Source organism: Lissotriton helveticus, chromosome 1_2, assembly GCF_964261635.1.
Source record: "Lissotriton helveticus chromosome 1_2, aLisHel1.1, whole genome shotgun sequence".
Taxonomy (NCBI): Eukaryota; Metazoa; Chordata; class Amphibia; order Caudata; family Salamandridae; genus Lissotriton; species Lissotriton helveticus.
Genome location: NC_136058.1, coordinates 375,955,223 through 375,979,779, shown reverse-complemented (window position 1 = coordinate 375,979,779; position 24,557 = coordinate 375,955,223). Strand labels below are relative to the sequence as shown.

Sequence of the window (24,557 nt, the reverse complement as noted above, 5' to 3'; positions counted from 1 at the left end):
CCCGCCAGATCACCAGCACTATTGTGTTTCAGATTATCTCACTGAACTCTCCTCCTGGAAAATCCTTCCCACTGGCTTTCCCAGATTCTGTGTCCTCCCCTAAATGCTGGGGTGAAACGGGCAGAGTTCTGCGCCCTGCGTCCCTTTACACGTCCCTAACGCGCTCCCAACGCGGCCTACAGCCCTGGTCGGGCACAGCCCTGGTCGGGCTTAGATCACTGGAGCCTTTTGTGACCAAGAACTCCGGAAGCCTAGGGTCAGGCCTGTTGCACAGGCATATTGTGCCTTGCCAATCCGGGATTGTTGTGTTTCAGGGCCTAGCCATCAATACTCCTGGGATTTCTTTCCCTGAGAACCCTCTTGTCCCTGTCCTCCCACAAGCCCCAGCTTTTATGTAAAATAAAGTGTGCACCATGGGCCTTCCCCTATTTGCTCTCTCCCCAATCTCTTTCTCCAAAGCTGAGCTCTGAAGGTAAATGTATCTATCTGAGTGAGGGGCTAGGGAGGGCCTTTCCCAGCAGTCTTACAAGTCAAGAGTTCAGAGAAAGCACCTGCTATGGGAGGGAGACTTTGCTCACAGAGAAGTCAAGTCTAACATAACACATCTGATGGGCAAGGCACACGCCTTACTGGCTGGTAGCACACCTACAGAGGAGCAGGGAGCTATGCTAAGCAGGCAACAGAAAAGTCATGTATGTGTCTCATACACTGGGACCGGTAGTAATACTGGCTCTAAGACCATTAGACAGTAGTCTATTCATCATTACGTCCAACAATAACAAGACACTAAGCAAATGAGAAATGCTGTATGGCATAAAGACGCATTATATAACACAAGCTCCAGGCAGGCACACAATTATCAAGATATATATTGAGTCTCAGGAACTGTGCTACAGTTATTAACCTCTGTGGTGCAAATGGTTAGCGCGTTTGGTTGTTAACAGAAAGGTTGGTGGTTCAAGCCCACCCAGGGAAGTATCCTTTTTGCCGGCATGAAACACTTTAATGAAACACAGATACGTACCTCTGCTCTCTCCTGCTTAAGACCCTTTATCTGAACATTTCAATCCTCTGCGTTCTCTCTGCACCTGCAGTCAATTTCATAATTAGGATAGAAAACAAAAGGCCTAGCCCTGTAATACAACTGTAGGCATATGAGGAGGGGAAAATAAGTCAAAAGGCCATCAGCATTTGTTGATCTGGCTTGAAGGCTGTAAGTGTAAGGACCTTGTGGCGCAACGGTAGCGCGTCTGACTCCAGATCAGAAGGTTGCGTGGTCAAATCACGTCGGGGTCACTGCTTACCATTTTATTCCCCACTGAGTTCATATATTTCCTTTCGAAAACAAAGTCAAAGGAACGCAGCCTTGCATTGGCCGGGAATCGAACCCGGGCCTCCCGCGTGGCAGGCGAGAATTCTACCACTGAACCACCAATGCTTCACATGGGGAGTTCACAGGCATAGCTCTGTCCAAGACAGTGATCAGGTGCACACACTTAAATTGTACACATATGAACAAAGTGTGCGCAGCAGACATGACAACGCCAAAGTTTCACATGATGATGGCTTATATAAGACAAGCTCCAGGCAGGCACATACATATCAAGATATATATTGAGTCTAAGGAAAGATGCTGTAGTCACTCGTCTCTGTGGCGCAATCTGTTAGCGCGTTCGGCTGTTAACCGAAAGGTTGGTGGTTCAAGCCCACCCAGGGGTGTATTATTTTGCCTGAATGAAACACTTGAATGGAAAACAGATACATACCTTTGCTCTCTCCTGCTGGACAACCTTTCCCTGAATATTTCAATTCTCTGCGTTCTCTCGGCACCTGCAGTCAATTTCATAATTAGGATAGAAAACAAAAGGTCAAGCTCTGTAATACAACTGTAGGCATATGAGGAGGGGAAAATAAGTCAAAAGGCCCACAGCATTTGTTGATCTGGCTCCGAAAGCTGTAAGTGTAAGGACCTCGTGGCGCAACGGTAGCGCGTCTGACTCCAGATCAGAAGGTTGCGTGTTCAAATCACGTCGGGGTCACTGCTTACCATTTTATTCCCCACTGAGGTCATATATTTCCTTTCGAAAACAAAGTCAAAAGAAGGCAGTCTTGCATTGGCCAGGAATCGAACCCGGGCCTCCCGCGTGGCAGGCGAGAATTCTACCACTGAACCACCAATGCTTCACATGGGTTGTTCACAGGCAGAGCTCTGCCCAAGACAGTGATCAGGTGCACACACTTAAATTGTACACATATGAACAAAGTGTGCGCAGCAGACATGATAACGCCAACGTTTCACATGAAGATGGCAAGAATCAGATGCAGGAGACTATAACTATGAATGTCTTTGCATTTGCTGAGGTCACTGGCTTGGGATTAGAGTTGTGTTTATCAGGGCATGATGGCAGGCTGCTCCCGACAAAAGTGGTTCACAGAATGCACCCGCCAGATCACCAGCACTATTGTGTTTCAGATTATCTCACTGAACTCTCCTCCTGGAAAATCCTTCCCACTGGCTTTCCCAGATTCTGTGTCCTCCCCTAAATGCTGGGGTGAAACGGGCAGAGTTCTGCGCCCTGCGTCCCTTTACACGTCCCTAACGCGCTCCCAACGCGGCCTACAGCCCTGGTCGGGCACAGCCCTGGTCGGGCTTAGATCACTGGAGCCTTTTGTGACCAAGAACTCCGGAAGCCTAGGGTCAGGCCTGTTGCACAGGCATATTGTGCCTTGCCAATCCGGGATTGTTGTGTTTCAGGGCCTAGCCATCAATACTCCTGGGATTTCTTTCCCTGAGAACCCTCTTGTCCCTGTCCTCCCACAAGCCCCAGCTTTTATGTAAAATAAAGTGTGCACCATGGGCCTTCCCCTATTTGCTCTCTCCCCAATCTCTTTCTCCAAAGCTGAGCTCTGAAGGTAAATGTATCTATCTGAGTGAGGGGCTAGGGAGGGCCTTTCCCAGCAGTCTTACAAGTCAAGAGTTCAGAGAAAGCACCTGCTATGGGAGGGAGACTTTGCTCACAGAGAAGTCAAGTCTAACATAACACATCTGATGGGCAAGGCACACGCCTTACTGGCTGGTAGCACACCTACAGAGGAGCAGGGAGCTATGCTAAGCAGGCAACAGAAAAGTCATGTATGTGTCTCATACACTGGGACCGGTAGTAATACTGGCTCTAAGACCATTAGACAGTAGTCTATTCATCATTACGTCCAACAATAACAAGACACTAAGCAAATGAGAAATGCTGTATGGCATAAAGACGCATTATATAACACAAGCTCCAGGCAGGCACACAATTATCAAGATATATATTGAGTCTCAGGAACTGTGCTACAGTTATTAACCTCTGTGGTGCAAATGGTTAGCGCGTTTGGTTGTTAACAGAAAGGTTGGTGGTTCAAGCCCACCCAGGGAAGTATCCTTTTGCCGGCATGAAACACTTTAATGAAACACAGATACGTACCTCTGCTCTCTCCTGCTTAAGACCCTTTATCTGAACATTTCAATCCTCTGCGTTCTCTCTGCACCTGCAGTCAATTTCATAATTAGGATAGAAAACAAAAGGCCTAGCCCTGTAATACAACTGTAGGCATATGAGGAGGGGAAAATAAGTCAAAAGGCCATCAGCATTTGTTGATCTGGCTTGAAGGCTGTAAGTGTAAGGACCTTGTGGCGCAACGGTAGCGCGTCTGACTCCAGATCAGAAGGTTGCGTGGTCAAATCACGTCGGGGTCACTGCTTACCATTTTATTCCCCACTGAGTTCATATATTTCCTTTCGAAAACAAAGTCAAAGGAACGCAGCCTTGCATTGGCCGGGAATCGAACCCGGGCCTCCCGCGTGGCAGGCGAGAATTCTACCACTGAACCACCAATGCTTCACATGGGGAGTTCACAGGCATAGCTCTGTCCAAGACAGTGATCAGGTGCACACACTTAAATTGTACACAGATGAACAAAGTGTGCGCAGCAGACATGACAACGCCAAAGTTTCACATGATGATGGCTTATATAAGACAAGCTCCAGGCAGGCACGTACATATCAAGATATATATTTAGTCTAAGGAAAGATGCTGTAGTCACTCGTCTCTGTGGCGCAATCGGTTAGCGCGTTCGGCTGTTAACCGAAAGGTTGGTGGTTCAAGCCCACCCAGGGACGTATTATTTTGCCTGAATGAAACACTTGAATGGAAAACAGATACATACCTTTGCTCTCTCCTGCTGGACACCCTTTCCCTGAATATTTCAATTCTCTGCGTTCTCTCGGCACCTGCAGTCAATTTCATAATTAGGATAGAAAACAAAAGGTCAAGCTCTGTAATACAACTGTAGGCATATGAGGAGGGGAAAATAAGCGTCTGACTCCAGATCAGAAGGTTGCGTGTTCAAATCACGTCGGGGTCACTGCTTACCATTTTATTCCCCACTGAGGTCATATATTTCCTTTCGAAAACAAAGTCAAAAGAAAGCAGTCTTGCATTGGCCGGGAATCGAACCCGGGCCTCCCGCGTGGCAGGCGAGAATTCTACCACTGAACCACCAATGCTTCACATGGGTTGTTCACAGGCAGAGCTCTGCCCAAGACAGTGATCAGGTGCACACACTTAAATTGTACACATATGAACAAAGTGTGCGCAGCAGACATGATAACGCCAACGTTTCACATGAAGATGGCAAGAATCAGATGCAGGAGACTATAACTATGAATGTCTTTGCATTTGCTGAGGTCACTGGCTTGGGACTAGAGTTGTGTTTATCAGGGCATGATGGCAGGCTGCTCCCGACAAAAGTGGTTCACAGAATGCACCCGCCAGATCACCAGCACTATTGTGTTTCAGATTATCTCACTGAACTCTCCTCCTGGAAAATCCTTCCCACTGGCTTTCCCAGATTCTGTGTCCTCCCCTAAATGCTGGGGTGAAACGGGCAGAGTTCTGCGCCCTGCGTCCCTAACGCGCTCCCAACGCGGCCTACAGCCCTGGTCGGGCTTAGATCACTGGAGCCTTTTGTGACCAAGAACTCCGGAAGCCTAGGGTCAGGCCTGTTGCACAGGCATATTGTGCCTTGCCAATCCGGGATTGTTGTGTTTCAGGGCCTAGCCATCAATACTCCTGGGATTTCTTTCCCTGAGAACCCTCTTGTCCCTGTCCTCCCACAAGCCCCAGCTTTTATGTAAAATAAAGTGTGCACCATGGGCCTTCCCCTATTTGCTCTCTCCCCAATCTCTTTCTCCAAAGCTGAGCTCTGAAGGTAAATGTATCTATCTGAGTGAGGGGCTAGGGAGGGCCTTTCCCAGCAGTCTTACAAGTCAAGAGTTCAGAGAAAGCACCTGCTATGGGATGGAGACTTTGCTCACAGAGAAGTCAAGTCTAACATAACACATCTGATGGGCAAGGCACACGCCTTACTGGCTGGTAGCACACCTACAGAGGAGCAGGGAGCTATGCTAAGCAGGCAACAGAAAAGTCATGTATGTGTCTCATACACTGGGACCGGTAGTAATACTGGCTCTAAGACCATTAGACAGTAGTCTATTCATCATTACGTCCAACAATAACAAGACACTAAGCAAATGAGAAATGCTGTATGGCATAAAGACGCATTATATAACACAAGCTCCAGGCAGGCACACAATTATCAAGATATATATTGAGTCTCAGGAACTGCGCTACAGTTATTAACCTCTGTGGTGCAAATGGTTAGCGCGTTCGGTTGTTAACAGAAAGGTTGGTGGTTCAAGCCCACCCAGGGAAGTATCCTTTTTGCCGGCATGAAACACTTTAATGAAACACAGATACGTACCTCTGCTCTCTCCTGCTTAAGACCCTTTATCTGAACATTTCAATCCTCTGCGTTCTCTCTGCACCTGCAGTCAATTTCATAATTAGGATAGAAAACAAAAGGCCTAGCCCTGTAATACAACTGTAGGCATATGAGGAGGGGAAAAGAAGTCAAAAGGCCATCAGCATTTGTTGATCTGGCTTGAAGGCTGTAAGTGTAAGGACCTTGTGGCGCAACGGTAGCGCGTCTGACTCCAGATCAGAAGGTTGCGTGGTCAAATCACGTCGGGGTCACTGCTTACCATTTTATTCCCCACTGAGTTCATATATTTCCTTTCGAAAACAAAGTCAAAGGAACGCAGCCTTGCATTGGCCGGGAATCGAACCCGGGCCTCCCGCGTGGCAGGCGAGAATTCTACCACTGAACCACCAATGCTTCACATGGGGAGTTCACAGGCATAGCTCTGTCCAAGACAGTGATCAGGTGCACACACTTAAATTGTACACATATGAACAAAGTGTGCGCAGCAGACATGACAACGCCAACGTTTCACATGATGATGGCTTATATAAGACAAGCTCCAGGCAGGCACATACATATCAAGATATATATTGAGTCTAAGGAAAGATGCTGTAGTCACTCGTCTCTGTGGCGCAATCGGTTAGCGCGTTCGGCTGTTAACCGAAAGGTTGGTGGTTCAAGCCCACCCAGGGACGTATTATTTTGCCTGAATGAAACACTTGAATGGAAAACAGATACATACCTTTGCTCTCTCCTGCTGGACACCCTTTCCCTGAATATTTCAATTCTCTGCGTTCTCTCGGCACCTGCAGTCAATTTCATAATTAGGATAGAAAACAAAAGGTCAAGCTCTGTAATACAACTGTAGGCATATGAGGAGGGGAAAATAAGTCAAAAGGCCCACAGCATTTGTTGATCTGGCTCCGAAAGCTGTAAGTGTAAGGACCTCGTGGCGCAACGGTAGCGCGTCTGACTCCAGATCAGAAGGTTGCGTGTTCAAATCACGTCGGGGTCACTGCTTACCATTTTATTCCCCACTGAGGTCATATATTTCCTTTCGAAAACAAAGTCAAAAGAAAGCAGTCTTGCATTGGCTGGGAATCGAACCCGGGCCTCCCGCGTGGCAGGCGAGAATTCTACCACTGAACCACCAATGCTTCACATGGGTTGTTCACAGGCAGAGCTCTGCCCAAGACAGTGATCAGGTGCACACACTTAAATTGTACACATATGAACAAAGTGTGCGCAGCAGACATGATAACGCCAACGTTTCACATGAAGATGGCAAGAATCAGATGCAGGAGACTATAACTATGAATGTCTTTGCATTTGCTGAGGTCACTGGCTTGGGACTAGAGTTGTGTTTATCAGGGCATGATGGCAGGCTGCTCCCGACAAAAGTGGTTCACAGAATGCACCCGCCAGATCACCAGCACTATTGTGTTTCAGATTATCTCACTGAACTCTCCTCCTGGAAAATCCTTCCCACTGGCTTTCCCAGATTCTGTGTCCTCCCCTAAATGCTGGGGTGAAACGGGCAGAGTTCTGCGCCCTGCGTCCCTTTACACGTCCCTAACGCGCTCCCAACGCGGCCTACAGCCCTGGTCGGGCACAGCCCTGGTCGGGCTTAGATCACTGGAGCCTTTTGTGACCAAGAACTCCGGAAGCCTAGGGTCAGGCCTGTTGCACAGGCATATTGTGCCTTGCCAATCCGGGATTGTTGTGTTTCAGGGCCTAGCCATCAATACTCCTGGGATTTCTTTCCCTGAGAACCCTCTTGTCCCTGTCCTCCCACAAGCCCCAGCTTTTATGTAAAATAAAGTGTGCACCATGGGCCTTCCCCTATTTGCTCTCTCCCCAATCTCTTTCTCCAAAGCTGAGCTCTGAAGGTAAATGTATCTATCTGAGTGAGGGGCTAGGGAGGGCCTTTCCCAGCAGTCTTACAAGTCAAGAGTTCAGAGAAAGCACCTGCTATGGGAGGGAGACTTTGCTCACAGAGAAGTCAAGTCTAACATAACACATCTGATGGGCAAGGCACACGCCTTACTGGCTGGTAGCACACCTACAGAGGAGCAGGGAGCTATGCTAAGCAGGCAACAGAAAAGTCATGTATGTGTCTCATACACTGGGACCGGTAGTAATACTGGCTCTAAGACCATTAGACAGTAGTCTATTCATCATTACGTCCAACAATAACAAGACACTAAGCAAATGAGAAATGCTGTATGGCATAAAGACGCATTATATAACACAAGCTCCAGGCAGGCACACAATTATCAAGATATATATTGAGTCTCAGGAACTGTGCTACAGTTATTAACCTCTGTGGTGCAAATGGTTAGCGCGTTTGGTTGTTAACAGAAAGGTTGGTGGTTCAAGCCCACCCAGGGAAGTATCCTTTTTGCCGGCATGAAACACTTTAATGAAACACAGATACGTACCTCTGCTCTCTCCTGCTTAAGACCCTTTATCTGAACATTTCAATCCTCTGCGTTCTCTCTGCACCTGCAGTCAATTTCATAATTAGGATAGAAAACAAAAGGCCTAGCCCTGTAATACAACTGTAGGCATATGAGGAGGGGAAAATAAGTCAAAAGGCCATCAGCATTTGTTGATCTGGCTTGAAGGCTGTAAGTGTAAGGACCTTGTGGCGCAACGGTAGCGCGTCTGACTCCAGATCAGAAGGTTGTGTGGTCAAATCACGTCGGGGTCACTGCTTACCATTTTATTCCCCACTGAGTTCATATATTTCCTTTCGAAAACAAAGTCAAAGGAACACAGCCTTGCATTGGCCGGGAATCGAACCCGGGCCTCCCGCGTGGCAGGCGAGAATTCTACCACTTAACCACATATGCTTCACATGGGGAGTTCACAGGCATAGCTCTGTCCAAGACAGTGATCAGGTGCACACACTTAAATTGTACACAGATGAACAAAGTGTGCGCAGCAGACATGACAACGCCAAAGTTTCACATGATGATGGCTTATATAAGACAAGCTCCAGGCAGGCACGTACATATCAAGATATATATTGAGTCTAAGGAAAGATGCTGTAGTCACTCGTCTCTGTGGCGCAATCGGTTAGCGCGTTCGGCTGTTAACCGAAAGGTTGGTGGTTCAAGCCCACCCAGGGACGTATTATTTTGCCTGAATGAAACACTTGAATGGAAAACAGATACATACCTTTGCTCTCTCCTGCTGGACACCCTTTCCCTGAATATTTCAATTCTCTGCGTTCTCTCGGCACCTGCAGTCAATTTCATAATTAGGATAGAAAACAAAAGGTCAAGCTCTGTAATACAACTGTAGGCATATGAGGAGGGGAAAATAAGTCAAAAGGCCCACAGCATTTGTTGATCTGGCTCCGAAAGCTGTAAGTGTAAGGACCTCGTGGCGCAACGGTAGCGCGTCTGACTCCAGATCAGAAGGTTGCGTGTTCAAATCACGTCGGGGTCACTGCTTACCATTTCATTCCCCACTGAGGTCATATATTTCCTTTCGAAAACAAAGTCAAAAGAAAGCAGTCTTGCATTGGCCAGGAATCTAACCCGGGCCTCCCGCGTGGCAGGCGAGAATTCTACCACTGAACCACCAATGCTTCACATGGGTTGTTCACAGGCAGAGCTCTGCCCAAGACAGTGATCAGGTGCACACACTTAAATTGTACACATATGAACAAAGTGTGCGCAGCAGATATGATAACGCCAACGTTTCACATGAAGATGGCAAGAATCAGATGCAGGAGACTATAACTATGAATGTCTTTGCATTTGCTGAGGTCACTGGCTTGGGACTAGAGTTGTGTTTATCAGGGCATGATGGCAGGCTGCTCCCGACAAAAGTGGTTCACAGAATGCACCCGCCAGATCACCAGCACTATTGTGTTTCAGATTATCTCACTGAACTCTCCTCCTGGAAAATCCTTCCCACTGGCTTTCCCAGATTCTGTGTCCTCCCCTAAATGCTGGGGTGAAACGGGCAGAGTTCTGCACCCTGCGTCCCTTTACGCGTCCCTAACGCGCTCCCAACGCGGCCTACAGCCCTGGTCGGGCACAGCCCTGGTCGGGCTTAGATCACTGGAGCCTTTTGTGACCAAGAACTCCGGAAGCCTAGGGTCAGGCCTGTTGCACAGGCATATTGTGCCTTGCCAATCCGGGATTGTTGTGTTTCAGGGCCTAGCCATCAATACTCCTGGGATTTCTTTCCCTGAGAACCCTCTTGTCCCTGTCCTCCCACAAGCCCCAGCTTTTATGTAAAATAAAGTGTGCACCATGGGCCTTCCCCTATTTGCTCTCTCCCCAATCTCTTTCTCCAAAGCTGAGCTCTGAAGGTAAATGTATCTATCTGAGTGAGGGGCTAGGGAGGGCCTTTCCCAGCAGTCTTACAAGTCAAGAGTTCAGAGAAAGCACCTGCTATGGGAGGGAGACTTTGCTCACAGAGAAGTCAAGTCTAACATAACACATCTGATGGGCAAGGCACAGGCCTTACTGGCTGGTAGCACACCTACAGAGGAGCAGGGAGCTATGCTAAGCAGGCAACAGAAAAGTCATGTATGTGTCTCATACACTGGGACCGGTAGTAATACTGGCTCTAAGACCATTAGACAGTAGTCTATTCATCATTACGTCCAACAATAACAAGACACTAAGCAAATGAGAAATGCTGTATGGCATAAAGACGCATTATATAACACAAGCTCCAGGCAGGCACACAATTATCAAGATATATATTGAGTCTCAGGAACTGTGCTACAGTTATTAACCTCTGTGGTGCAAATGGTTAGCGCGTTCGGTTGTAAACAGAAAGGTTGGTGGTTCAAGCCCACCCAGGGAAGTATCCTTTTTGCCTGCATGAAACACTTTAATGAAACACAGATACGTACCTCTGCTCTCTCCTGCTTAAGACCCTTTATCTGAACATTTCAATCCTCTGCGTTCTCTCTGCACCTGCAGTCAATTTCATAATTAGGATAGAAAACAAAAGGCCTAGCCCTGTAATACAACTGTAGGCATATGAGGAGGGGAAAATAAGTCAAAAGGCCATCAGCATTTGTTGATCTGGCTTGAAGGCTGTAAGTGTAAGGACCTTGTGGCCCAACGGTAGCGCGTCTGACTCCAGATCAGAAGGTTGCGTGGTCAAATCACGTCGGGGTCACTGCTTACCATTTTATTCCCCACTGAGTTCATATATTTCCTTTCGAAAACAAAGTCAAAGGAACGCAGCCTTGCATTGGCCGGGAATCGAACCCGGGCCTCCCGCGTGGCAGGCGAGAATTCTACCATTGAACCACCAATGCTTCACATGGGGAGTTCACAGGCATAGCTCTGTCCAAGACAGTGATCAGGTGCACACACTTAAATTGTACACATATGAACAAAGTGTGCGCAGCAGACATGACAACGCCAAAGTTTCACATGATGATGGCTTATATAAGACAAGCTCCAGGCAGGCACATACATATCAAGATATATATTGAGTCTAAGGAAAGATGCTGTAGTCACTCGTCTCTGTGGCGCAATCGGTTAGCGCGTTCGGCTGTTAACCGAAAGGTTGGTGGTTCAAGCCCACCCAGGGACGTATTATTTTGCCTGAATGAAACACTTGAATGGAAAACAGATACATACCTTTGCTCTCTCCTGCTGGACACCCTTTCCCTGAATATTTCAATTCTCTGCGTTCTCTCGGCACCTGCAGTCAATTTCATAATTAGGATAGAAAACAAAAGGTCAAGCTCTGTAATACAACTGTAGGCATATGAGGAGGGGAAAATAAGCGTCTGACTCCAGATCAGAAGGTTGCGTGTTCAAATCACGTCGGGGTCACTGCTTACCATTTTATTCCCCACTGAGGTCATATATTTCCTTTCGAAAACAAAGTCAAAAGAAAGCAGTCTTGCATTGGCCGGGAATCGAACCCGGGACTCCCGCGTGGCAGGCGAGAATTCTACCACTGAACCACCAATGCTTCACATGGGTTGTTCACAGGCAGAGCTCTGCCCAAGACAGTGATCAGGTGCACACACTTAAATTGTACACATATGAACAAAGTGTGCGCAGCAGACATGATAACGCCAACGTTTCACATGAAGATGGCAAGAATCAGATGCAGGAGACTATAACTATGAATGTCTTTGCATTTGCTGAGGTCACTGGCTTGGGACTAGAGTTGTGTTTATCAGGGCATGATGGCAGGCTGCTCCCGACAAAAGTGGTTCACAGAATGCACCCGCCAGATCACCAGCACTATTGTGTTTCAGATTATCTCACTGAACTCTCCTCCTGGAAAATCCTTCCCACTGGCTTTCCCAGATTCTGTGTCCTCCCCTAAATGCTGGGGTGAAACGGGCAGAGTTCTGCGCCCTGCGTCCCTAACGCGCTCCCAACGCGGCCTACAGCCCTGGTCGGGCTTAGATCACTGGAGCCTTTTGTGACCAAGAACTCCGGAAGCCTAGGGTCAGGCCTGTTGCACAGGCATATTGTGCCTTGCCAATCCGGGATTGTTGTGTTTCAGGGCCTAGCCATCAATACTCCTGGGATTTCTTTCCCTGAGAACCCTCTTGTCCCTGTCCTCCCACAAGCCCCAGCTTTTATGTAAAATAAAGTGTGCACCATGGGCCTTCCCCTATTTGCTCTCTCCCCAATCTCTTTCTCCAAAGCTGAGCTCTGAAGGTAAATGTATCTATCTGAGTGAGGGGCTAGGGAGGGCCTTTCCCAGCAGTCTTACAAGTCAAGAGTTCAGAGAAAGCACCTGCTATGGGAGGGAGACTTTGCTCACAGAGAAGTCAAGTCTAACATAACACATCTGATGGGCAAGGCACACGCCTTACTGGCTGGTAGCACACCTACAGAGGAGCAGGGAGCTATGCTAAGCAGGCAACAGAAAAGTCATGTATGTGTCTCATACACTGGGACCGGTAGTAATACTGGCTCTAAGACCATTAGACAGTAGTCTATTCATCATTACGTCCAACAATAACAAGACACTAAGCAAATGAGAAATGCTGTATGGCATAAAGACGCATTATATAACACAAGCTCCAGGCAGGCACACAATTATCAAGATATATATTGAGTCTCAGGAACTGTGCTACAGTTATTAACCTCTGTGGTGCAAATGGTTAGCGCGTTCGGTTGTTAACAGAAAGGTTGGTGGTTCAAGCCCACCCAGGGAAGTATCCTTTTTGCCGGCATGAAACACTTTAATGAAACACAGATACGTACCTCTGCTCTCTCCTGCTTAAGACCCTTTATCTGAACATTTCAATCCTCTGCGTTCTCTCTGCACCTGCAGTCAATTTCATAATTAGGATAGAAAACAAAAGGCCTAGCCCTGTAATACAACTGTAGGCATATGAGGAGGGGAAAATAAGTCAAAAGGCCATCAGCATTTGTTGATCTGGCTTGAAGGCTGTAAGTGTAAGGACCTTGTGGCGCAACGGTAGCGCGTCTGACTCCAGATCAGAAGGTTGCGTGGTCAAATCACGTCGGGGTCACTGCTTACCATTTTATTCCCCACTGAGTTCATATATTTCCTTTCGAAAACAAAGTCAAAGGAACGCAGCCTTGCATTGGCCGGGAATCGAACCCGGGCCTCCCGCGTGGCAGGCGAGAATTCTACCACTGAACCACCAATGCTTCACATGGGGAGTTCACAGGCATAGCTCTGTCCAAGACAGTGATCAGGTGCACACACTTAAATTGTACACATATGAACAAAGTGTGCGCAGCAGACATGACAACGCCAAAGTTTCACATGATGATGGCTTATATAAGACAAGCTCCAGGCAGGCACATACATATCAAGATATATATTGAGTCTAAGGAAAGATGCTGTAGTCACTCGTCTCTGTGGCGCAATCGGTTAGCGCGTTCGGCTGTTAACCGAAAGGTTGGTGGTTCAAGCCCACCCAGGGATGTATTATTTTGCCTGAATGAAACACTTGAATGGAAAACAGATACATACCTTTGCTCTCTCCTGCTGGACAACCTTTCCCTGAATATTTCAATTCTCTGCGTTCTCTCGGCACCTGCAGTCAATTTCATAATTAGGATAGAAAACAAAAGGTCAAGCTCTGTAATACAACTGTAGGCATATGAGGAGGGGAAAATAAGTCAAAAGGCCCACAGCATTTGTTGATCTGGCTCCGAAAGCTGTAAGTGTAAGGACCTCGTGGCGCAACGGTAGCGCGTCTGACTCCAGATCAGAAGGTTGCGTGTTCAAATCACGTCGGGGTCACTGCTTACCATTTTATTCCCCACTGAGGTCATATATTTCCTTTCGAAAACAAAGTCAAAAGAAGGCAGTCTTGCATTGGCCAGGAATCGAACCCGGGCCTCCCGCGTGGCAGGCGAGAATTCTACCACTGAACCACCAATGCTTCACATGGGTTGTTCACAGGCAGAGCTCTGCCCAAGACAGTGATCAGGTGCACACACTTAAATTGTACACATATGAACAAAGTGTGCGCAGCAGACATGATAACGCCAACGTTTCACATGAAGATGGCAAGAATCAGATGCAGGAGACTATAACTATGAATGTCTTTGCATTTGCTGAGGTCACTGGCTTGGGATTAGAGTTGTGTTTATCAGGGCATGATGGCAGGCTGCTCCCGACAAAAGTGGTTCACAGAATGCACCCGCCAGATCACCAGCACTATTGTGTTTCAGATTATCTCACTGAACTCTCCTCCTGGAAAATCCTTCCCACTGGCTTTCCCAGATTCTGTGTCCTCCCCTAAATGCTGGGGTGAAACGGGCAGAGTTCTGCGCCCTGCGTCCCTTTACGCGTCCCTAACGCGCTCCCAACGCGGCCTACAGCCCTGGTCGGGCACAGCCCTGGTCGGGCTTAGATCACTGGAGCCTTTTGTGACCAAGAACTCCGGAAGCCTAGGGTCAGGCCTGTTGCACAGGCATATTGTGCCTTGCCAATCCGGGATTGTTGTGTTTCAGGGCCTAGCCATCAATACTCCTGGGATTTCTTTCCCTGAGAACCCTCTTGTCCCTGTCCTCCCACAAGCCCCAGCTTTTATGTAAAATAAAGTGTGCACCATGGGCCTTCCCCTATTTGCTCTCTCCCCAATCTCTTTCTCCAAAGCTGAGCTCTGAAGGTAAATGTATCTATCTGAGTGAGGGGCTAGGGAGGGCCTTTCCCAGCAGTCTTACAAGTCAAGAGTTCAGAGAAAGCACCTGCTATGGGAGGGAGACTTTGCTCACAGAGAAGTCAAGTCTAACATAACACATCTGATGGGCAAGGCACACGCCTTACTGGCTGGTAGCACACCTACAGAGGAGCAGGGAGCTATGCTAAGCAGGCAACAGAAAAGTCATGTATGTGTCTCATACACTGGGACCGGTAGTAATACTGGCTCTAAGACCATTAGACAGTAGTCTATTCATCATTACGTCCAACAATAACAAGACACTAAGCAAATGAGAAATGCTGTATGGCATAAAGACGCATTATATAACACAAGCTCCAGGCAGGCACACAATTATCAAGATATATATTGAGTCTCAGGAACTGTGCTACAGTTATTAACCTCTGTGGTGCAAATGGTTAGCGCGTTCGGTTGTTAACAGAAGGGTTGGTGGTTCAAGCCCACCCAGGGAAGAATCCTTTTTGCCGGCATGAAACACTTTAATGAAACACAGATACGTACCTCTGCTCTCTCCTGCTTAAGACCCTTTATCTGAACATTTCAATCCTCTGCGTTCTCTCTGCACCTGCAGTCAATTTCATAATTAGGATAGAAAACAAAAGGCCTAGCCCTGTAATACAACTGTAGGCATATGAGGAGGGGAAAATAAGTCAAAAGGCCATCAGCATTTGTTGATCTGGCTTGAAGGCTGTAAGTGTAAGGACCTTGTGGCGCAACGGTAGCGCGTCTGACTCCAGATCAGAAGGTTGCGTGGTCAAATCACGTCGGGGTCACTGCTTACCATTTTATTCCCCACTGAGTTCATATATTTCCTTTCGAAAACAAAGTCAATGGAACGCAGCCTTGCATTGGCCGGGAATCGAACCCGGGACTCCCGCGTGGCAGGCGAGAATTCTACCACTGAACCACCAATGCTTCACATGGGGAGCTCACAGGCATAGCTCTGTCCAAGACAGTGATCAGGTGCACACACTTAAATTGTACACATATGAACAAAGTGTGCGCAGCAGACATGACAACGCCAAAGTTTCACATGATGATGGCTTATATAAGACAAGCTCCAGGCAGGCACATACATATCAAGATATATATTGAGTCTAAGGAAAGATGCTGTAGTCACTCGTCCCTGTGGCGCAATCGGTTAGCGCGTTCGGCTGTTAACCGAAAGGTTGGTGGTTCAAGCCCACCCAGGGACGTATTATTTTGCCTGAATGAAACACTTGAATGGAAAACAGATACATACCTTTGCTCTCTCCTGCTGGACACCCTTTCCCTGAATATTTCAATTCTCTGCGTTCTCTCGGCACCTGCAGTCAATTTCATAATTAGGATAGAAAACAAAAGGTCGAGCCCTGTAATACAACTGTAGGCATATGAGGAGGGGAAAATAAATCAAAAGGCCCACAGCATTTGTTGATCTGGCTCCGAAAGCTGTAAGTGTAAGGACCTCGTGGCGCAACGGTAGCGCGTCTGACTCCAGATCAGAAGGTTGCGTGTTCAAATCACGTCGGGGTCACTGCTTACCATTTTATTCCCCACTGAGGTCATATATTTCCTTTCGAAAACAAAGTCAAAAGAAAGCAGTCTTGCATTGGCTGGGAATCGAACCCGGGCCTCCCGCGTGGCAGGCGAGAATTCTACCACTGAACCACCAATGCTTCACATTGGTTGTTCACAGGCAGAGCTCTGCCCAAGACAGTGATCAGGTGCACACACTTAAATTGTACACATATGAACAAAGTGTGCGCAGCAGACATGATAACGCCAACGTTTCACATGAAGATGGCAAGAATCAGATGCAGGAGACTATAACTATGAATGTCTTTGCATTTGCTGAGGTCACTGGCTTGGGACTAGAGTTGTGTTTATCAGGGCATGATGGCAGGCTGCTCCCGACAAAAGTGGTTCACAGAATGCACCCGCCAGATCACCAGCACTATTGTGTTTCAGATTATCTCACTGAACTCTCCTCCTGGAAAATCCTTCCCACTGGCTTTCCCAGATTCTGTGTCCTCCCCTAAATGCTGGGGTGAAACGGGCAGAGTTCTGCGCCCTGCGTCCCTTTACACGTCCCTAACGCGCTCCCAACGCGGCCTACAGCCCTGGTCGGGCACAGCCCTGGTCGGGCTTAGATCACTGGAGCCTTTTGTGACCAAGAACTCCGGAAGCCTAGGGTCAGGCCTGTTGCACAGGCATATTGTGCCTTGCCAATCCGGGATTGTTGTGTTTCAGGGCCTAGCCATCAATACTCCTGGGATTTCTTTCCCTGAGAACCCTCTTGTCCCTGTCCTCCCACAAGCCCCAGCTTTTATGTAAAATAAAGTGTGCACCATGGGCCTTCCCCTATTTGCTCTCTCCCCAATCTCTTTCTCCAAAGCTGAGCTCTGAAGGTAAATGTATCTATCTGAGTGAGGGGCTAGGGAGGGCCTTTCCCAGCAGTCTTACAAGTCAAGAGTTCAGAGAAAGCACCTGCTATGGGAGGGAGACTTTGCTCACAGAGAAGTCAAGTCTAACATAACACATCTGATGGGCAAGGCACACGCCTTACTGGCTGGTAGCACACCTACAGAGGAGCAGGGAGCTATGCTAAGCAGGCAACAGAAAAGTCATGTATGTGTCTCATACACTGGGACCGGTAGTAATACTGGCTCTAAGACCATTAGACAGTAGTCTATTCATCATTACGTCCAACAATAACAAGACACTAAGCAAATGAGAAATGCTGTATGGCATAAAGACGCATTATATAACACAAGCTCCAGGCAGGCACACAATTATCAAGATATATATTGAGTCTCAGGAACTGTGCTACAGTTATTAACCTCTGTGGTGCAAATGGTTAGCGCGTTTGGTTGTTAACAGAAAGGTTGGTGGTTCAAGCCCACCCAGGGAAGTATCCTTTTTGCCGGCATGAAACACTTTAATGAAACACAGATACGTACCTCTGCTCTCTCCTGCTTAAGACCCTTTATCTGAACATTTCAATCCTCTGCGTTCTCTCTGCACCTGCAGTCAATTTCATAATTAGGATAGAAAACAAAAGGCCTAGCCCTGTAATACAACTGTAGGCATATGAGGAGGGGAAAATAAGTCAAAAGGCCATCAGCATTTGTTGATCTGGCTTGAAGGCTGTAAGTGTAAGGACCTTGTGGCGCAACGGTAGCGCGTCTGACTCCAGATCAGAAGGTTGCGTGGTCAAATCACGTCGGGGTCACTGCTTACCATTTTATTCCCCACTGAGTTCATATATTTCCTTTCGAAAACAAAGTCAAAGGAACGCAGCCTTGCATTGGCCGGGAATCGAACCCGGGCCTCCCGCGTGGCAGGCGAGAATTCTACCACTGAACCACCAATGCTTCACATGGGGAGTTCACAGGCATAGCTCTGTCCAAGACAGTGATCAGGTGCACACACTTAAATTGTACACAGATGAACAAAGTGTGCGCAGCAGACATGACAACGCCAAAGTTTCACATGATGATGGCTTATATAAGACAAGCTCCAGGCAGGCACGTACATATCAAGATATATATTGAGTCTAAGGAAAGATGCTGTAGTCACTCGTCTCTGTGGCGCAATCGGTTAGCGCGTTCGGCTGTTAACCGAAAGGTTGGTGGTTCAAGCCCACCCAGGGACGTATTATTTTGCCTGAATGAAACACTTGAATGGAAAACAGATACATACCTTTGCTCTCTCCTGCTGGACACCCTTTCCCTGAATATTTCAATTCTCTGCGTTCTCTCGGCACCTGCAGTCAATTTCATAATTAGGATAGAAAACAAAAGGTCAAGCTCTGTAATACAACTGTAGGCATATGAGGAGGGGAAAATAAGTCAAAAGGCCCACAGCATTTGTTGATCTGGCTCCGAAAGCTGTAAGTGTAAGGACCTCGTGGCGCAACGGTAGCGCGTCTGACTCCAGATCAGAAGGTTGCGTGTTCAAATCACGTCGGGGTCACTGCTTACCATTTTATTCCCCACTGAGGTCATATATTTCCTTTCGAAAACAAAGTCAAAAGAAAGCAGTCTTGCATTGGCCAGGAATCTAACCCGGGCCTCCCGCGTGGCAGGCGAGAATTCTACCACTGAACCACCAATGCTTCACATGGGTTGTTCACAGGCAGAGCTCTGCCCAAGACAGTGATCAGGTGCACACACTTAAATTGTACACATATGAACAAAGTGTGCGCAGCAGATATGATAACGCCAACGTTTCACATGAAGATGGCAAGAATCAGATGCAGGAGACTATAACTATGAATGTCTTTGCATTTGCTGAGGTCACTGGCTTGGGACTAGAGTTGTGTTTATCAGGGCATGATGGCAGGCTGCTCCCGACAAAAGTGGTTCACAGAATGCACCCGCCAGATCACCAGCACTATTGTGTTTCAGATTATCTCACTGAACTCTCCTCCTGGAAAATCCTTCCCACTGGCTTTCCCAGATTCTGTGTCCTCCCCTAAATGCTGGGATGAAACGGGCAGAGTTCTGCGCCCTGCGTCCCTAACGCGCTCCCAACGCGGCCTACAGCCCTGGTCGGGCACAGCCCTGGTCGGGCTTAGATCACTGGAGCCTTTTGTGACCAAGAACTCCGGAAGCCTAGGGTCAGGCCTGTTGCACAGGCATATTGTGCCTTGCCAATCCGGGATTGTTGTGTTTCAGGGCCTAGCCATCAATACTCCTGGGATTTCTTTCCCTGAGAACCCTCTTGTCCCTGTCCTCCCACAAGCCCCAGCTTTTATGTAAAATAAAGTGTGCACCATGGGCCTTCCCCTATTTGCTCTCTCCCCAATCTCTTTCTCCAAAGCTGAGCTCTGAAGGTAAATGTATCTATCTGAGTGAGGGGCTAGGGAGGGCCTTTCCCAGCAGTCTTACAAGTCAAGAGTTCAGAGAAAGCACCTGCTATGGGAGGGAGACTTTGCTCACAGAGAAGTCAAGTCTAACATAACACATCTGATGGGCAAGGCACAGGCCTTACTGGCTGGTAGCACACCTACAGAGGAGCAGGGAGCTATGCTAAGCAGGCAACAGAAAAGTCATGTATGTGTCTCATACACTGGGACCGGTAGTAATACTGGCTCTAAGACCATTAGACAGTAGTCTATTCATCATTACGTCCAACAATAACAAGACACTAAGCAAATGAGAAATGCTGTATGGCATAAAGACGCATTATATAACACAAGCTCCAGGCAGGCACACAATTATCAAGATATATATTGAGTCTCAGGAACTGTGCTACAGTTATTAACCTCTGTGGTGCAAATGGTTAGCGCGTTCGGTTGTTAACAGAAAGGTTGGTGGTTCAAGCCCACCCAGGGAAGTATCCTTTTTGCCTGCATGAAACACTTTAATGAAACACAGATACGTACCTCTGCTCTCTCCTGCTTAAGACCCTTTATCTGAACATTTCAATCCTCTGCGTTCTCTCTGCACCTGCAGTCAATTTCATAATTAGGATAGAAAACAAAAGGCCTAGCCCTGTAATACAACTGTAGGCATATGAGGAGGGGAAAATAAGTCAAAAGGCCATCAGCATTTGTTGATCTGGCTTGAAGGCTGTAAGTGTAAGGACCTTGTGGCGCAACGGTAGCGCGTCTGACTCCAGATCAGAAGGTTGCGTGGTCAAATCACGTCGGGGTCACTGCTTACCATTTTATTCCCCACTGAGTTCATATATTTCCTTTCGAAAACAAAGTCAAAGGAACGCAGCCTTGCATTGGCCGGGAATCGAACCCGGGCCTCCCGCGTGGCAGGCGAGAATTCTACCACTGAACCACCAATGCTTCACATGGGGAGTTCACAGGCATAGCTCTGTCCAAGACAGTGATCAGGTGCACACACTTAAATTGTACACATATGAACAAAGTGTGCGCAGCAGACATGACAACGCCAAAGTTTCACATGATGATGGCTTATATAAGACAAGCTCCAGGCAGGCACATACATATCAAGATATATATTGAGTCTAAGGAAAGATGCTGTAGTCACTCGTCCCTGTGGCGCAATCGGTTAGCGCGTTCGGCTGTTAACCGAAAGGTTGGTGGTTCAAGCCCACCCAGGGACGTATTATTTTGCCTGAATGAAACACTTGAATGGAAAACAGATACATACCTTTGCTCTCTCCTGCTGGACACCCTTTCCCTGAATATTTCAATTCTCTGCGTTCTCTCGGCACCTGCAGTCAATTTCATAATTAGGATAGAAAACAAAAGGTCAAGCTCTGTAATACAACTGTAGGCATATGAGGAGGGGAAAATAAGTCAAAAGGCCCACAGCATTTGTTGATCTGGCTCCGAAAGCTGTAAGTGTAAGGACCTCGTGGCGCAACGGTAGCGCGTCTGACTCCAGATCAGAAGGTTGCGTGTTCAAATCACGTCGGGGTCACTGCTTACCATTTTATTCCCCACTGAGGTCATATATTTCCTTTCGAAAACAAAGTCAAAAGAAAGCAGTCTTGCATTGGCTGGGAATCGAACCCGGGCCTCCCGCGTGGCAGGCGAGAATTCTACCACTGAACCACCAATGCTTCACATGGGTTGTTCACAGGCAGAGCTCTGCCCAAGACAGTGATCAGGTGCACACACTTAAATTGTACACATATGAACAAAGTGTGCGCAGCAGACATGATAACGCCAACGTTTCACATGAAGATGGCAAGAATCAGATGCAGGAGACTATAACTATGAATGTCTTTGCATTTGCTGAGGTCACTGGCTTGGGACTAGAGTTGTGTTTATCAGGGCATGATGGCAGGCTGCTCCCGACAAAAGTGGTTCACAGAATGCACCCGCCAGATCACCAGCACTATTGTGTTTCAGATTATCTCACTGAACTCTCCTCCTGGAAAATCCTTCCCACTGGCTTTCCCAGATTCTGTGTCCTCCCCTAAATGCTGGGGTGAAACGGGCAGAGTTCTGCGCCCTGCGTCCCTTTACACGTCCCTAACGCGCTCCCAACGCGGCCTACAGCCCTGGTCGGGCACAGCCCTGGTCGGGCTTAGATCACTGGAGCCTTTTGTGACCAAGAACTCCGGAAGCCTAGGGTCAGGCCTGTTGCACAGGCATATTGTGCCTTGCCAATCCGGGATTGTTGTGTTTCAGGGCCTAGCCATCAATACTCCTGGGATTTCTTTCCCTGAGAACCCTCTTGTCCCTGTCCTCCCACAAGCCCCAGCTTTTATGTAAAATAAAGTGTGCACCATGGGCCTTCCCCTATTTGCTCTCTCCCCAATCTCTTTCTCCAAAGCTGAGCTCTGAAGGTAAATGTATCTATCTGAGTGAGGGGCTAGGGAGGGCCTTTCCCAGCAGTCTTACAAGTCAAGAGTTCAGAGAAAGCACCTGCTATGGGAGGGAGACTTTGCTCACAGAGAAGTCAAGTCTAACATAACACATCTGATGGGCAAGGCACACGCCTTACTGGCTGGTAGCACACCTACAGAGGAGCAGGGAGCTATGCTAAGCAGGCAACAGAAAAGTCATGTATGTGTCTCATACACTGGGACCGGTAGTAATACTGGCTCTAAGACCATTAGACAGTAGTCTATTCATCATTACGTCCAACAATAACAAGACACTAAGCAAATGAGAAATGCTGTATGGCATAAAGACGCATTATATAACACAAGCTCCAGGCAGGCACACAATTATCAAGATATATATTGAGTCTCAGGAACTGTGCTACAGTTATTAACCTCTGTGGTGCAAATGGTTAGCGCGTTTGGTTGTTAACAGAAAGGTTGGTGGTTCAAGCCCACCCAGGGAAGTATCCTTTTTGCCGGCATGAAACACTTTAATGAAACACAGATACGTACCTCTGCTCTCTCCTGCTTAAGACCCTTTATCTGAACATTTCAATCCTCTGCGTTCTCTCTGCACCTGCAGTCAATTTCATAATTAGGATAGAAAACAAAAGGCCTAGCCCTGTAATACAACTGTAGGCATATGAGGAGGGGAAAATAAGTCAAAAGGCCATCAGCATTTGTTGATCTGGCTTGAAGGCTGTAAGTGTAAGGACCTTGTGGCGCAACGGTAGCGCGTCTGACTCCAGATCAGAAGGTTGCGTGGTCAAATCACGTCGGGGTCACTGCTTACCATTTTATTCCCCACTGAGTTCATATATTTCCTTTCGAAAACAAAGTCAAAGGAACGCAGCCTTGCATTGGCCGGGAATCGAACCCGGGCCTCCCGCGTGGCAGGCGAGAATTCTACCACTGAACCACCAATGCTTCACATGGGGAGTTCACAGGCATAGCTCTGTCCAAGACAGTGATCAGGTGCACACACTTAAATTGTACACAGATGAACAAAGTGTGCGCAGCAGACATGACAACGCCAAAGTTTCACATGATGATGGCTTATATAAGACAAGCTCCAGGCAGGCACGTACATATCAAGATATATATTGAGTCTAAGGAAAGATGCTGTAGTCACTCGTCTCTGTGGCGCAATCGGTTAGCGCGTTCGGCTGTTAACCGAAAGGTTGGTGGTTCAAGCCCACCCAGGGACGTATTATTTTGCCTGAATGAAACACTTGAATGGAAAACAGATACATACCTTTGCTCTCTCCTGCTGGACACCCTTTCCCTGAATATTTCAATTCTCTGCGTTCTCTCGGCACCTGCAGTCAATTTCATAATTAGGATAGAAAACAAAAGGTCAAGCTCTGTAATACAACTGTAGGCATATGAGGAGGGGAAAATAAGTCAAAAGGCCCACAGCATTTGTTGATCTGGCTCCGAAAGCTGTAAGTGTAAGGACCTCGTGGCGCAACGGTAGCGCGTCTGACTCCAGATCAGAAGGTTGCGTGTTCAAATCACGTCGGGGTCACTGCTTACCATTTTATTCCCCACTGAGGTCATATATTTCCTTTCGAAAACAAAGTCAAAAGAAAGCAGTCTTGCATTGGCCAGGAATCTAACCCGGGCCTCCCGCGTGGCAGGCGAGAATTCTACCACTGAACCACCAATGCTTCACATGGGTTGTTCACAGGCAGAGCTCTGCCCAAGACAGTGATCAGGTGCACACACTTAAATTGTACACATATGAACAAAGTGTGCGCAGCAGATATGATAACGCCAACGTTTCACATGAAGATGGCAAGAATCAGATGCAGGAGACTATAACTATGAATGTCTTTGCATTTGCTGAGGTCACTGGCTTGGGACTAGAGTTGTGTTTATCAGGGCATGATGGCAGGCTGCTCCCGACAAAAGTGGTTCACAGAATGCACCCGCCAGATCACCAGCACTATTGTGTTTCAGATTATCTCACTGAACTCTCCTCCTGGAAAATCCTTCCCACTGGCTTTCCCAGATTCTGTGTCCTCCCCTAAATGCTGGGATGAAACGGGCAGAGTTCTGCGCCCTGCGTCCCTTTACGCGCTCCCAACGCGGCCTACAGCCCTGGTCGGGCACAGCCCTGGTCGGGCTTAGATCACTGGAGCCTTTTGTGACCAAGAACTCCGGAAGCCTAGGGTCAGGCCTGTTGCACAGGCATATTGTGCCTTGCCAATCCGGGATTGTTGTGTTTCAGGGCCTAGCCATCAATACTCCTGGGATTTCTTTCCCTGAGAACCCTCTTGTCCCTGTCCTCCCA

The 24,557-nt window shown here is 47.7% G+C and overlaps 37 non-coding genes across 37 annotated transcripts; 26 read left to right on the top strand and 11 right to left on the bottom strand.

Annotated features, from left to right (window-relative positions):
- The first annotated feature begins 1,224 nt into the window (after positions 1-1,224).
- Positions 1,225-1,296, top strand: TRNAW-CCA (transfer RNA tryptophan (anticodon CCA)). The gene has a single exon. It is a non-coding gene; the product is annotated as a tRNA-Trp (tRNA).
- A 71-nt stretch (positions 1,297-1,367) lies between these two features.
- On the bottom strand, positions 1,368-1,438 carry TRNAG-GCC (transfer RNA glycine (anticodon GCC)). Its single transcript has one exon. It is a non-coding gene; the product is annotated as a tRNA-Gly (tRNA).
- A 207-nt stretch (positions 1,439-1,645) lies between these two features.
- Positions 1,646-1,719, top strand: TRNAN-GUU (transfer RNA asparagine (anticodon GUU)). Its single transcript has one exon. It is a non-coding gene; the product is annotated as a tRNA-Asn (tRNA).
- A 248-nt stretch (positions 1,720-1,967) lies between these two features.
- Positions 1,968-2,039, top strand: TRNAW-CCA (transfer RNA tryptophan (anticodon CCA)). The gene has a single exon. It is a non-coding gene; the product is annotated as a tRNA-Trp (tRNA).
- A 1,625-nt stretch (positions 2,040-3,664) lies between these two features.
- TRNAW-CCA (transfer RNA tryptophan (anticodon CCA)) lies at positions 3,665-3,736 on the top strand. The gene has a single exon. It is a non-coding gene; the product is annotated as a tRNA-Trp (tRNA).
- Positions 3,737-3,807: 71 nt separating this feature from the next.
- On the bottom strand, positions 3,808-3,878 carry TRNAG-GCC (transfer RNA glycine (anticodon GCC)). The gene has a single exon. It is a non-coding gene; the product is annotated as a tRNA-Gly (tRNA).
- A 207-nt stretch (positions 3,879-4,085) lies between these two features.
- TRNAN-GUU (transfer RNA asparagine (anticodon GUU)) lies at positions 4,086-4,159 on the top strand. The gene has a single exon. It is a non-coding gene; the product is annotated as a tRNA-Asn (tRNA).
- Positions 4,160-4,475: 316 nt separating this feature from the next.
- TRNAG-GCC (transfer RNA glycine (anticodon GCC)) lies at positions 4,476-4,546 on the bottom strand. The gene has a single exon. It is a non-coding gene; the product is annotated as a tRNA-Gly (tRNA).
- A 1,456-nt stretch (positions 4,547-6,002) lies between these two features.
- On the top strand, positions 6,003-6,074 carry TRNAW-CCA (transfer RNA tryptophan (anticodon CCA)). Its single transcript has one exon. It is a non-coding gene; the product is annotated as a tRNA-Trp (tRNA).
- Positions 6,075-6,145: 71 nt separating this feature from the next.
- Positions 6,146-6,216, bottom strand: TRNAG-GCC (transfer RNA glycine (anticodon GCC)). The gene has a single exon. It is a non-coding gene; the product is annotated as a tRNA-Gly (tRNA).
- A 207-nt stretch (positions 6,217-6,423) lies between these two features.
- Positions 6,424-6,497, top strand: TRNAN-GUU (transfer RNA asparagine (anticodon GUU)). The gene has a single exon. It is a non-coding gene; the product is annotated as a tRNA-Asn (tRNA).
- Positions 6,498-6,745: 248 nt separating this feature from the next.
- On the top strand, positions 6,746-6,817 carry TRNAW-CCA (transfer RNA tryptophan (anticodon CCA)). Its single transcript has one exon. It is a non-coding gene; the product is annotated as a tRNA-Trp (tRNA).
- Positions 6,818-8,864: 2,047 nt separating this feature from the next.
- On the top strand, positions 8,865-8,938 carry TRNAN-GUU (transfer RNA asparagine (anticodon GUU)). The gene has a single exon. It is a non-coding gene; the product is annotated as a tRNA-Asn (tRNA).
- Positions 8,939-9,186: 248 nt separating this feature from the next.
- Positions 9,187-9,258, top strand: TRNAW-CCA (transfer RNA tryptophan (anticodon CCA)). Its single transcript has one exon. It is a non-coding gene; the product is annotated as a tRNA-Trp (tRNA).
- Positions 9,259-11,027: 1,769 nt separating this feature from the next.
- On the bottom strand, positions 11,028-11,098 carry TRNAG-GCC (transfer RNA glycine (anticodon GCC)). The gene has a single exon. It is a non-coding gene; the product is annotated as a tRNA-Gly (tRNA).
- Positions 11,099-11,305: 207 nt separating this feature from the next.
- On the top strand, positions 11,306-11,379 carry TRNAN-GUU (transfer RNA asparagine (anticodon GUU)). The gene has a single exon. It is a non-coding gene; the product is annotated as a tRNA-Asn (tRNA).
- A 316-nt stretch (positions 11,380-11,695) lies between these two features.
- On the bottom strand, positions 11,696-11,766 carry TRNAG-GCC (transfer RNA glycine (anticodon GCC)). Its single transcript has one exon. It is a non-coding gene; the product is annotated as a tRNA-Gly (tRNA).
- A 1,456-nt stretch (positions 11,767-13,222) lies between these two features.
- TRNAW-CCA (transfer RNA tryptophan (anticodon CCA)) lies at positions 13,223-13,294 on the top strand. Its single transcript has one exon. It is a non-coding gene; the product is annotated as a tRNA-Trp (tRNA).
- Positions 13,295-13,365: 71 nt separating this feature from the next.
- Positions 13,366-13,436, bottom strand: TRNAG-GCC (transfer RNA glycine (anticodon GCC)). The gene has a single exon. It is a non-coding gene; the product is annotated as a tRNA-Gly (tRNA).
- A 207-nt stretch (positions 13,437-13,643) lies between these two features.
- Positions 13,644-13,717, top strand: TRNAN-GUU (transfer RNA asparagine (anticodon GUU)). Its single transcript has one exon. It is a non-coding gene; the product is annotated as a tRNA-Asn (tRNA).
- Positions 13,718-13,965: 248 nt separating this feature from the next.
- TRNAW-CCA (transfer RNA tryptophan (anticodon CCA)) lies at positions 13,966-14,037 on the top strand. Its single transcript has one exon. It is a non-coding gene; the product is annotated as a tRNA-Trp (tRNA).
- A 1,626-nt stretch (positions 14,038-15,663) lies between these two features.
- On the top strand, positions 15,664-15,735 carry TRNAW-CCA (transfer RNA tryptophan (anticodon CCA)). The gene has a single exon. It is a non-coding gene; the product is annotated as a tRNA-Trp (tRNA).
- Positions 15,736-15,806: 71 nt separating this feature from the next.
- Positions 15,807-15,877, bottom strand: TRNAG-GCC (transfer RNA glycine (anticodon GCC)). Its single transcript has one exon. It is a non-coding gene; the product is annotated as a tRNA-Gly (tRNA).
- A 207-nt stretch (positions 15,878-16,084) lies between these two features.
- TRNAN-GUU (transfer RNA asparagine (anticodon GUU)) lies at positions 16,085-16,158 on the top strand. Its single transcript has one exon. It is a non-coding gene; the product is annotated as a tRNA-Asn (tRNA).
- A 248-nt stretch (positions 16,159-16,406) lies between these two features.
- TRNAW-CCA (transfer RNA tryptophan (anticodon CCA)) lies at positions 16,407-16,478 on the top strand. Its single transcript has one exon. It is a non-coding gene; the product is annotated as a tRNA-Trp (tRNA).
- A 1,626-nt stretch (positions 16,479-18,104) lies between these two features.
- Positions 18,105-18,176, top strand: TRNAW-CCA (transfer RNA tryptophan (anticodon CCA)). The gene has a single exon. It is a non-coding gene; the product is annotated as a tRNA-Trp (tRNA).
- Positions 18,177-18,247: 71 nt separating this feature from the next.
- TRNAG-GCC (transfer RNA glycine (anticodon GCC)) lies at positions 18,248-18,318 on the bottom strand. Its single transcript has one exon. It is a non-coding gene; the product is annotated as a tRNA-Gly (tRNA).
- A 207-nt stretch (positions 18,319-18,525) lies between these two features.
- Positions 18,526-18,599, top strand: TRNAN-GUU (transfer RNA asparagine (anticodon GUU)). Its single transcript has one exon. It is a non-coding gene; the product is annotated as a tRNA-Asn (tRNA).
- A 248-nt stretch (positions 18,600-18,847) lies between these two features.
- On the top strand, positions 18,848-18,919 carry TRNAW-CCA (transfer RNA tryptophan (anticodon CCA)). The gene has a single exon. It is a non-coding gene; the product is annotated as a tRNA-Trp (tRNA).
- Positions 18,920-20,533: 1,614 nt separating this feature from the next.
- On the top strand, positions 20,534-20,605 carry TRNAW-CCA (transfer RNA tryptophan (anticodon CCA)). The gene has a single exon. It is a non-coding gene; the product is annotated as a tRNA-Trp (tRNA).
- A 71-nt stretch (positions 20,606-20,676) lies between these two features.
- Positions 20,677-20,747, bottom strand: TRNAG-GCC (transfer RNA glycine (anticodon GCC)). The gene has a single exon. It is a non-coding gene; the product is annotated as a tRNA-Gly (tRNA).
- Positions 20,748-20,954: 207 nt separating this feature from the next.
- TRNAN-GUU (transfer RNA asparagine (anticodon GUU)) lies at positions 20,955-21,028 on the top strand. The gene has a single exon. It is a non-coding gene; the product is annotated as a tRNA-Asn (tRNA).
- Positions 21,029-21,276: 248 nt separating this feature from the next.
- On the top strand, positions 21,277-21,348 carry TRNAW-CCA (transfer RNA tryptophan (anticodon CCA)). Its single transcript has one exon. It is a non-coding gene; the product is annotated as a tRNA-Trp (tRNA).
- A 1,626-nt stretch (positions 21,349-22,974) lies between these two features.
- TRNAW-CCA (transfer RNA tryptophan (anticodon CCA)) lies at positions 22,975-23,046 on the top strand. Its single transcript has one exon. It is a non-coding gene; the product is annotated as a tRNA-Trp (tRNA).
- A 71-nt stretch (positions 23,047-23,117) lies between these two features.
- TRNAG-GCC (transfer RNA glycine (anticodon GCC)) lies at positions 23,118-23,188 on the bottom strand. Its single transcript has one exon. It is a non-coding gene; the product is annotated as a tRNA-Gly (tRNA).
- Positions 23,189-23,395: 207 nt separating this feature from the next.
- Positions 23,396-23,469, top strand: TRNAN-GUU (transfer RNA asparagine (anticodon GUU)). The gene has a single exon. It is a non-coding gene; the product is annotated as a tRNA-Asn (tRNA).
- A 248-nt stretch (positions 23,470-23,717) lies between these two features.
- On the top strand, positions 23,718-23,789 carry TRNAW-CCA (transfer RNA tryptophan (anticodon CCA)). Its single transcript has one exon. It is a non-coding gene; the product is annotated as a tRNA-Trp (tRNA).
- Positions 23,790-24,557: the final 768 nt, after the last annotated feature.